The 11,926-nt window shown below is 42.1% G+C and overlaps 1 protein-coding gene across 3 annotated transcripts in view; it reads left to right on the forward strand.

The window, feature by feature from the left end:
* LSAMP (limbic system associated membrane protein) overlaps positions 1–11,926 on the forward strand; it is a 446,642-nt gene that overhangs the window by 303,348 nt on the left and 131,368 nt on the right. The window lies entirely within an intron of this gene.

An 11,926-nucleotide genomic window follows, 5' to 3' on the forward strand; every position in this document is an offset into this window, starting at 1 on the left:
TCCTCAAAACCTCTCTTTACAGTGAAAAAACTTTAGCACGAATAATGAAAATTTGGTTAGCAAGTGCTCAGTCTTCTCCGATAGTCATTTTCACTGTAGTTCAAATCTGTGCTGTCGGAAGGTCAGGGCTGCTTGCACAGGCAATTACTCTGGTCTCCTCCTGGTTTTCTTCCTAGCTGCTCTGAATCCTTTCACTTCTGCTCCTGCTGTGCTGGTTGGTTTCTCCAGAACCATGCGATTAGAGACAAAAAGCTCTCTCTAGCAATGGATATCTGCCCAGGAAGACATCATTCATTCACCCGAATTGTGGGACTAGCTAACCTTCATGCATGGTACAAAAATACTGGCACTAGATTCTCCAGCAGGGACTTTGAATTACACAGTAAGAACAGCCTTTTGCAAACTGAGGGACTAGGGACCTTTGAGAACGTGCAACGTGTGACTACTAAATAGGCATAGGGGGAGGCAAGAAGCCTGGTTCCTTACTTACACATGTTTAATAATAATAATAATAATAATAATAATAATAATAATAATAATAATTTATTATTTATATCCTGCCCATCTGGCTGAGTTTCCCCAGCTACTCTGGGCGGCTCCCAATCGAGTGTTGAAAACAATACAGCATTAAATATTAAAAATTTCCCTAAACAGGGCTGCCTTCAGATGTCTTTTAATGATAAGATAGCTGCTTATTTCCTTGACATCTGATGGGAGGGTGTTCCACATGGCGGGCGCCACTACCGAGAAGGCCCTCCGCCTGGTTCCCTGTAACCTCACTTCTCGCAATGAGGGAACCGCCAGAAGGCCCTCGGCACTGGACCTCAGTGTCCAGGCTGAACTATGGGGGTGGAGATGCTCCTTCAGGTATAAAGGACCGAGGCCGTTTAGGGCTTTAAAGGTCAGCACCAACACTTTGAATTGTGCTCGGAAACGTACTGGGAGCCAATGCAGATCTCACAGGACCGGTGTTATGTGGTCCTGGTGGCCACTCCCAGTCACCAGTCTAGCTGCAACATTCCAGATTAATTGCAGTTTCCGGGTCACATTCAAAGGAAGCCCCATGTAGAGTGCATTGCAGTAGTCCAAGTGGGAGATAACTAGAGCATGCACCACTCTGGTGAGACAGTCCGCGGGCAAGTAGGGTCTCAGCCTGCATACCAGGTGTACTGGTCTGTACAAATGCATGTACAGATTATGCACATGTAGGCTCATCTGTCTATTTGGGCACCCTGCTTTATTTTAGAGACTCCATGCATGCACATTGCATGTGTATTGGTTTTGTGCAAACAGAACACTGAATCTTTGTAGGTTGAGCATGGAGACAGCCTCTCCAATTCTACTTACCAAATGTACATATGCATCAACATACACACACAGAGGCTGCGTAAACACATACTCATTTGTAGTTCAAAAAAATAGTTTTCTCAACCTGGAATCGTTCATTCATGTCTTCAACATACTGCTTTCAATAAAGATTGATTGCAGAACCTGTTGTCCACAAGGGTGGGTGTGGTTAGTTGTTATGCATTTGAAAACCCTCCCCATGTTTAAGTTACTCCCTTCCTGCACATGCCCCAGGTGAAGGAAGAAGGAAGTGGTGATTGTGCACTTGGTGTATGCCCACCCACAACTGGGCAGGTGTGCATACAGCTCCCATTGCTGGGGCCACCTATGTCTGTTTTCTGATGGACACATTGCAGGGTACTGCATAATAAATCTGCAATGAGCTTGTATTTTCAGAATGAAACTAGTTTCTCAGTAAGTGCTTTTCGGGGGTAAAAAAAAGAGCAATAAATCTAGATTGTGTGTGGACTATGTAGAAAAAGCAAGCACTCAGTCTCCATTGATTCTATTATAAAAAGTGTGCATGCAGCCACAAAGGAGTCGTAGCATGTACTGAGATGACATCCTCTTCTGCCTGCCAACCAAAGCAATTATAAAGGCATATAAAATACCCACTTCTTCAGCAGTGTTTTGTATGTTTAGGGTAACAGATCCTATGCTAGTACCCTCTCTTATGGCCCAGATTTTTTTACAACCAATATAAAACACATTCATATATGCTATATAAAGAAGTAGGGGGCAAATTAAGAAAGGAAAATGTGTCCTCTGTATTTAACTGCTCCAATTTAAGCATAATTCAACAGGCTTCCCATAAAAATGAAATGGAGAGACTTTGTTCCCTCCCATATCCGTAACGTGTATCGTCTTCTGCTTGAACCTTGCAGGCTTTCTTTTCTCAGCAGGTAGGGGAAGATGAGTTGTTATAATAAGAAGGAAAAGTTTAGGATAGCGGCCTCAGGCATGCTTTCTTAAAAAGAGGGGTTTTTTTAATTATTTCATCTCATTTTTAGTTCATTTTCCCCCTCCTGAGTCTCTGATTCGTTTTCCCTGTATCAAAGCAGGGACTACCGGTAGTTCTTTTTAGGGCTCCCCCTCCCACACCCTTCCCAGGCACCAGAAAAGGCACTTTCAACCTTGCCCTGGCAAACACCCCTATGCATGCCTTCCTGACAGTACCCAGGAAGTCCTTGAAAGCTTCTGTATGCTTCTCCATTGCAAGTTCTCCCCATTACCATGAGCAGCAGAACCCTGAGTCGAAAAGCGACTCAACATTTGTCTGCTAGGTTCAATGTTGGCTAGAAAACATGCTGGCAGGAAAGGGGGGTTTTTTTTTTGGTTGAAACACATACAGGATTCAGAAATAATTGAGCTGGACTCTGAAGTCTCTGAGGTGCAGAAGGAGAGGAAAGACAGAAAGATTAATTCCCTTCCTATTGGAGAACTAAGGCAGTGTTCTGATTTATGACTCACAGGCTTCCCAATCCCTCTCTAAACTGTGCTCTTAAATATGCCCTCATTTCGGGATGCTACAGTCTGTTATATGAAACTAATGAGAAATAGAACTTTATTTGTCACATAGGGCAGCTTGCAGGAGCCCAGAGAGATGAACTGCGCTTTTGTTTCTGTTACTGAGACCTTGATCAGAAAATCGCTTCATGCCTGTTCGATTTCGGGCTCATTCACACAACCTTTTTTTACACGGGGCAAAGTCCGTATGAGTTAGCTATTTCAGCAGGTCTGGCTTATTGAATGATTCTGCAAGACTGTTTGGTGAAAGGAATAAAACTGCAGACCCCATATATGCCAATAAACAATTCTGGAGGCCATTACCATAAAGCATAACATCAACAAATAATGCATTTACAGAAATGGGTCTGGGGTTATGAGGCATATAAATCAGATATATTAGATCACAATCCGGCCCTTGGTGTGGTGCATGCTGGGAAGGCACTTGCAGAGCAAGATAGTATTAGATGGCCCAAGCAACTAACCCAAGTAGCATGATCAGAGGAAATTGCATGTTTTCCATTACAGTGGTACCTCGGGTTACATACGCTTCAGGTTACATACGCTTCAGATTACAGACTCCGCTAACCCAGAAACAGTACCTTGGGTTAAGAACTTTGCTTCAGGATGAGAACAGAAATCGTGGTCCGGCGGCGCGGCAGCAGCAGGAGGCCCCATTAGATAAAATGGTGCTTCAGGTTAAGAACAGTTTCAGGTTAAGAACGGACCTCCGGAACGAATTAAGTACTTAACCCGAGGTACCACTGTAATTAATGGGAAATGACAGCAGAGAGATGGAGGAAAACAGAGAAAGGGTTGTAGTTCTTTGAGTGACAGTGCTAGCATCCAATCGGGGAATTTACCAGACTCACATTTTTACTTCCAACTGCAGTGGTTTGGATGGGGGCATAGAAAGAATATATCAGAATAACTGTCAAGTTTCTCTGCTCTTTGAAAATATGTCTGTCTGGCAGCAGCAGCGCCCAAAGAGGGTTCGCATGAATGTTTGGCCATCTCTGTCCCACCAGTGCTAGATGCTCCTGTTTCTATCAGCTTCCACCAGACCCAAGAAATTCACTTATTCTGGTTCTTCTATATGTTAGTAGTGAAGTGCACCTTCTTGTGGCTCTGTCCTATGCAGTTCCTCTTGTACAAGGGTGGAGAATCTATGACCTTGCAGATATTTGCTGGACCACAATTCCAGCAATTTAAAATGCAATAACCTATTAAACATTAAAAGCTTCCCTAAACAGGGCTGCCTTCAGATGTCTTCTAAAAGTTTGGTAATTAATTTTCTCTTTGACATCTGATGGGAGGCCCTGTACCACTTCAGGCTCTGCATTAAAAAAACAAACAAAGGAAACCTCTCTATTCATATAGAAAACTGGATGTCAAGGATAAGAGTTATAGTCTATGTGGGAGGATTTTTTTTATTTTTATTTTATGCATGTGCAGAATTATTTAACCATGTGAAGCCCCTTCTCTAATCTCAAGCCCAGAGATTTGCCACCTCAGAGGATTAAAGGCCAGGAACACGGGAGCTGGAAAAAGTTCATTTTGGCCACAGCACTCATAGGGAGCAGCACACTTAAGAGCCGTTGTTAATACAGGTAATGGGGACCTTGGAAAGGCTAATCTATTGATCTAGAGTGATTTCAATTATTCTGCTATTGAGCAGATTCATGGGAGAGTAGTCAGGAAAGGCAAAAAGGTCCTGGAGGCAAGACTCTCACCTCTTCTGTATTTGTTTTTCTGGGCGTTTGACAAAAATCAATTCCTTGTCCTGAGTTTTCTGCCTGGGACACAAGCCAAGGAAAGGCAGGCAAGCTAGAAGTTCAGACAAGAAGGAAGAAAAGCAAACAGATGCATTGGATGATAAGAAAGCTTTGTGTTCAGCACATCACAGTATGTGCCTTGTGCTTATCCCTTATCAAATACTTATGGAGGTCCAGAGCATTGCTGTTGTCTGCCGATGTAAATGCAGACCAGTGCATGGGATTTTCTTTTCTTTTCTTTCTTTTTTAAAGATGAGGGCATTTTTGGCTTGGATAGTGTTCCTTCCAATCCAACTAGGGAGTCTAAACAGGAGGAATAGTCCTAACTGAAGCCAAAGGCATCTACCCAGAGATAAATGAGATGTAAGATGGATAAAGCAGATGGACGTGTCATTTCAAGCCGGTGGATCAATGCTGGGAAATCCATCTGTAGCAGATGAAGAAAAAAGGTGACTGATGGAGCTGCAAGGATAGGAATAAAGTTCAAGGTGCAAAGAAGATAGTTATTAGGGGTAGAGAAATTCTGCCCCATTTCATTTTCATTGGCATTCAGTCAACCATCTGCTCCATCCTGTTTTGCATGGACTTTTTAAAAGAATATATGAAATTAGCCATATCGATTTGCATGCTGTCATAGGGAGGGTTATGTTGTGGTTTTTTTGGGCTGCGTACGTAGTAAAGGGGAGCCACACTGGGGTGAAGGCATCCTTTTTTGTTTGTCCCCATGCTAATTTTGATTTGTTGGTTAGCTATTCTAGTTGGGAATGTTTCCTATACAGCTTGGTACCAGTGGTCTATGTTCACTCCTGGCAGGTCCCTCCAGTGTCTAGTTATGATGCTCCTAGCTGCTTAGATCAGGTGGCTTATGAGTTCTTTGTAGTGCGAATGTGCATTGTTGGCTTGTAAAATATATAATAGGACCAGTTCTGGAGTTGCTTCTAACCCCTCCCTCTCTCACACACAAATAAAACTCACTGCCATCAACCGAATGCAACCAACCATGCCCTGGTCTCCCCAATCTCTCTCAGTGCCAATGAAAACTAATAAAATTATAGATGAGGAACCTATCTATGCAACGCTGACACAAAAGCCCCTCACATACACTATGTAAAAGAATGGAAGTTTACTATCCCCCTTCTTTCTCCCCCGCTCTCTCCCCCCACCTTTCTTCTCCCCCAACCTCATACTGCCTACAACAGTAGTGTCTCACGTCGAATGTAACTGATCTTTAGAAAGAACTCTGTGAATTGAAAACTTACGTTGCTGAAGAAAACCTTTAATAAAAAGAATTTTTAAAAAAGAAATTACAAAGCATATATGAAAAAATGTAAGCATTATTTGTATTCATGTTTATATACACTTCCCCAAAATAGATATTTTCCAATGCTTTTCAGTGTGCTTTCCCATAAAATATGTATTTTGTACACATTTAAACCATAAAATCCATATTTCCATACATCAAAACTGCATTACAAAATCTGGAGACGTGTGAAATCCAATTGGGAGCTCCAGTATCTTAAGGGCACCAAACAAATTGCTTCTTCATCTCTAACTCTAAGCAAAGGAAAGGTCAATGAATGAGCACAAGAGGTCTTTTGACAACCAGGAGATAAGACTGCATTCATACTGCTTATCCACAGCAATCAGGAAAAAGAAGACCACAGGCCTTTTGTATAGACCAGAGTATAGACCAGAGTATAGACCTTTTGTCTATAGCCAAGATAGCTAAGGAATCCACCCTAGCACTCAGCTTTCACATGCTGTTGGGGAAGCAACTCTAAGGCCAAATCTAGGAGCATACAATCAACAGATCAGAATCTTTGACACAGCCTTCTGTTGCCCACACAACAACCAGGATGCCTAACACAAACTATGTGAACTAGACAGGACATGCAGTAGTGGTGAGGAATCTGAAATGGAAAAAATATGCATGGCATGGAGAAAATGGATGGAGATTTTTTTCTTCCTCATAATCTGAGGACATCCAATGAAGCTGAATGTTGGAAGATTCAGGACAGATTATGGGAAGATTTCCCAGAGTTGTTGAGCAAATCACACGCAGCAGGCCTTGCTGCAGCAACCAATCACACATCCAATCTCCTGCTGCCTGCTGTCACTAATCATGTATAAGGCGATCCACAATTTAGGACTATTATTTCTAAGGAAATAATATCGTCTTATACACGATATTTCATAGTTATGTATGGCTCAACAGACTTTCAAAGAGGTTTTGATAAATTCATGGAGGAGAAGGCTATCAAAGTCTACCAGCCATGATGGCTATAATCTGCCTCCACCGTTGGAGGCAGTAATGCTTCTGAATATCAGTTGCTGGAAACCACAGGAGAGGAGAGCGATGTTGTGCTTGAATCCTGCTTGCAGGTTTCCCATGGGCACCTGTGAAAACAGGATGCTGGATGGGCTATTAGCCTGATCCAGAAAGTCTCTTCTTATGCTCATACATTTGCAATAGCTTAAATTATTGCACACCACCCCAATTTCCGAGCGAGATTCCAGGGCTTGCAGGCACTTACCTAGGGTTCATGTTTCCTTTTGGGAATGAGGCACAGTGGATACTGTGCTGGATATGTGGTTTTTTTACATATAGATACAACCAGAGCCTACAAAGAATGGGTTCACAGCATTGACACCCCTAAAAGGTCTTGTTTCTGCCATAGCCGCAGCCTTGGATTCAAACAGAACTCAGACATTGCACTCAAACGCTGCTCTGACTCTCTCTCTCCAGCTTGCTGCTTTACTTCTAGGTCACACCACAACTCTAAACTCTGGTTTTGTCCTTCTCTCTGTCTGTGAATTGCCCACCCATTAGCCATATCCCACAGAGCACCTTCCTTTGTTCTCCTTACACCTTACCAGGAGGTTAGACTGACTATTCCAAAAATTAGAAGCCTTGATTAAATTCTGACACTTGCTGGATCCAGGGATTAGAGGAGTCTGGCACACAACTTAACACCCCAAATTCATAACAATACAAACAACTGGTTTTAATCTCCATGGGCCTCTATTCCCCCAAGACAGAGTTGTAGGAAGCAGATTCTAATAACTATGAATTTTCTGGTATTCTGATAAAATAAACTTGCAGCATGGATATAGGTAAGTGACTCATAATATGAAGTACGTTTTGTGATATAATTATAACCTTCTGGTAGAATAACCACAGCAGTGATGTAGTCATTTAAAAGTTGCTTCACACTGAAGACTGCTTTTCTATTACTGTCTTAGTTTTTTTAATTGTGGCAATCATATTGAGAGAGAGAGAAATCCCACATCTTTTAGCCTTAAACAAAGTATTATCTATTAAGAAGAGCTACAAAATCAGTTTTTGACGTATCCTATGTTTGGATATAGGTATTGCTTGGATGAAAATTGGAACACAGGTTTCAGTATTCACTGATGCTCTCAAATGCCATTGCAATGAACAGGGTTGGTTGGTCCTACCATTAGCCAGAGTGAAGGCATTGCCTAAGGCAACAGATTTTGGATCCTGGGTGCACATTACTTAAAACATAGCTAAGTAATTCTTTTTCACAATTTGGATCCAAGCTGGCTTGGGGGGAAAGACATCAAAATGCAGTAGTGTATTTCATAAGAAACAGCAGGATAGATGTGGATTGTGGCTCTTGTCGTTGTTGTTGTTTAGTCGTTTAGTCGTGTCCAACTCTCCGTGACCGCATGGACCAGAGCACGCCAGGCACTTCTGTCTTCCACTGCCTCCCGCAGTTTGGTCAAACTCATGCTGGTAGCTTCGAGAACACTATCCAACCATCTCGTCCTCTGTCATCCCCTTCTCCTTGTGCCCTCCATCTTTCCCAACATCAGGGTCTTTTCCAGGGAGTCTTCTCTTCTCATGAGGTGGCCAAAGTATTGGAGCCTCAGCTTCAGGATCTGTCCTTCCAGTGAGCACTCAGGGCTGATTTCCTTAAGAATGGAGAGGTTTGATCTCCTTGCAGTCCATGGGACTCTCAAGAGTCTCCTCCAGCACCAGAATTCAAAAGCATCAATTCTTCGGTGATCAGTCTTCTTTATGGTCCAGTTCTCACTTCCATACATCACTACTGGGAAAACCATAGCTTTTACTATATGGACTCTTGTCATGTGTACTCTAATTCCAAAGCTAGTGGTGGGAGGGCACCAGATGTAGAGTAAACAGGAGTGTTTGCTGTTTTAATTTATTTTTTATTGTATTTTCAATGCCAGGGAGGGGAAGAAACGCTCGTGGAATTTTCTGCTTCGGGAGCCGAAACAACTTGGCCGGCCTTAGGTTCTGTACACCTTCACTTGAAGCAGCTGCAATTTGCTGCTCTGCCTCAGGCAGGGAAAAAGTATTGGGCTGACTCATGCTACATCTGCTCTGGGACTTGAGCAATTTTAAGAGGACAGTAGACAAGTCACAGATACAGAGAGGAGGTATCTGAACCAAACTGGAAGATCCAAACAGCCTGGGTACAAGACAAATGTAATTAAGGGGGGAAATAGTGAGCAGCTATCATCAAGGGAGCTTCTTAATTAACTGTCATAGGAGTTATTTCCCCAAGGGTCAGGGGAGTGAAGAATACGAACAACAGAGTGTTCTTTTAGGATATGGCTAGGGAATTGGTATTTAATAGAGCCAAACAAATGTATGCAGCATCAAATTCTGAACTTGATGTTATATAAGGGTAAAGTGTGATAATGAATACCTCATACTAACCTTTGCCAGCCTGATGCCAACCACATGTTTTGAATTATAGTCCCAGCTTACACAACTATGCTGGCTGGGAGTTATAGTTCAAAACAGCTGGAAAACATCAGGTTGGCAAAGGCTGTCTTATCCTGTATGTTGCTAGTAGCATTCCTTTTGTACGGTTCTTTCAGGGTTGGGGGAGAAAATTCAGTTCAAGTTCACATTTAATGGTGAACCCAACCTAATTTGCACTTTCTGAAACAATGGGCAAACCAAAGCTCAACCATCCTTCAAAATTTGTGCTTCTCCAAATGCCGTTATCCAGCCAAGTAATATGTACAAAGATGTATATGCTAAGTTAAAGTGCACATAGAAAATTATATATTCATATATAATTTGCCATAAAAACTGTATTATATTAGGGAAAATTGATTTGTGAAAATGTGTACATAGGGCAAAATGGAATACAACAATGTGTATATTTGAAGAAATTTGCACTAAAATGCTGATGATTTCCATAAGGACTTAAAAAAAAAATACCACAAGCTGATTTGAAAATGTGAAGAACTAAATTTAAAATTGGACAAAAAATGAGAATCTGATGGAAACTGAAATTGACAGATTCACCCATCTCTAGGTTCTTTGAGAAACACTTGTGGCTCATTAATCAGTTCAGATATCATGCTTTGGTTATTTGTGGTTAACTGTTACTTGGTGGTATTGAAGCATAAGAAGACACCAAGTGTTCTGTTGGATCACATTGTGAGCCAGCATTCTGATTCCAACCACATCCCAGGATGGATTAAGAACCAGGAATATTGTAGTCCTCTACAAAGCTCTCCACTTTCACATCTGAATATGCCATTTTCTATAGGTTCTTTTCTCCACATTAGGTTCTCTGTCATAAGGGCAGATAGGAAAGCACTAGTGGAAATGGCAGAGATTAAGCTGAGAGGCCTTGTATTTGAATGCTACCACAGCCATGATCTCACCTGGTTCCCTTTGGAAGTACTAAAGCCCTATTCACTTGTTACCCCCTCCCACTGCATGCATGTAGTGAATGCGTAACAGAGAATAAAAACATTCATGGAGAAAAATCAATGGAAACAAATCCTGATTGGGTGCTGATCTTTCTTTCACTCACTCTCTCTCTCTCACAGACAAACACATGCATACACACGCCAAGGCCAGGTTAATGATTTCCTTGGAGACTTCTGGGATCAATGAATGGAGTTTGTTTTAAAGGAATGAGCTTTGTGCTGGAGGTTTTGCAACTTGTGCTAATGAGAGGCTGTCTATCAAACTTAAGTGGCATCAAGTGACTCAGAACAAGAGCTCTTGGGCGTTAAATGGTTCCTACCAAATACCAAAGCCATTATCATGATTGGCTGTTATGGCCCTCTAAACAGCAAAAGTGATTAAATTGGTCGTTATGAAACCCTGAAGATGCATAATTATGAAAAATACAGCTTGAGTGCAAGCGTATTTTCATCTCTAGGCTGCTTTCTATCTCAAAGAGGAAGAGATACCAGAATGTTTTATATGCAGAAGTTGTATTATTCAGAGGTTCAAGGACCAGAAAAGCCCCTCGAGCAGCACAGAAGGTTTACCAAGAGGAAGAGAATTCATACATTGAGTGTGCAGTCACAACCACAGTTCATCTACGGCCAGTGATTTCATTATCATACATGTGGTCCCCAGGTGGTTACCCATCCAGTCACTGTCCAAACACAGACCAGTGTCTGATTTCGGATGGTGTGAGTGGTTGCCCTGCACAGGACGCCGAGTCAAGGGGGCTAACAACAACAACAACTAGTGCCTACTGAGAAGATCCATAAAAAGCAACTGAATCAAAAGGAATTATTGTGAAAATAAGAAATATGGGGGAAGCAAAATTTGTCCTTTCTAAGAGTGCCATATTACCAAAGTCTGTCCCTGCACAGACCACCTTAGCTTCAGCATACCATGGGAAGCTGAAATTACATTTATATCCTGCCTTTCCTGAGGCAGAGTTCCTACCCAGGTTGCTGCATTATGTAAATAACAATGAAGTCATCACAAGGTTGCTGTTCTCCCATGTGACTTGATAAAGCTACATTGGGAACAGGTAAGGTGCAGGGTGCATGTTCCAGAAATAAATAAATACAAACATACATGGATACATAAATTCTGCTGTGATGCACTACCACATAGCCTACTGCCATGTACTGCAATATAGCTTGACCACAGTGATTCACACGTTGGCAACCTCACCATTTGACTACTGTAATGTGTCCTGAAAGCTGCATCTTGTGCAAAATGTAGAGGTTAGGTTGCTGGAGCAGTCAACCGTGATCATGCATGACCATTGCTGAAAGAGCATCACCAGATGCCAATTTACTACCAGACCAAGTTTAAAGTTTTCTGGTTGACTTGCAAAGTTCTAAGCAACTTGGGACCTCATTACCTGAAGAAACACCTTTGCCTATATAGAGCTGCCTAGCTGTCAAGATCTTTGAAGAAGGCCTTTCTGGTTGTCCAAAGCCTGCTGAAGTACATTTGATGGCAGGAGGAAAACTTTTTCTGTTGCAGTACCTAGCCTTTGGAATCATATTCCCTGTGAAATAAAGCAGGC

This window comes from Podarcis raffonei, chromosome 4 (genome assembly GCF_027172205.1).
Source record: "Podarcis raffonei isolate rPodRaf1 chromosome 4, rPodRaf1.pri, whole genome shotgun sequence".
In the NCBI taxonomy this organism is placed as follows: Eukaryota; Metazoa; Chordata; class Lepidosauria; order Squamata; family Lacertidae; genus Podarcis; species Podarcis raffonei.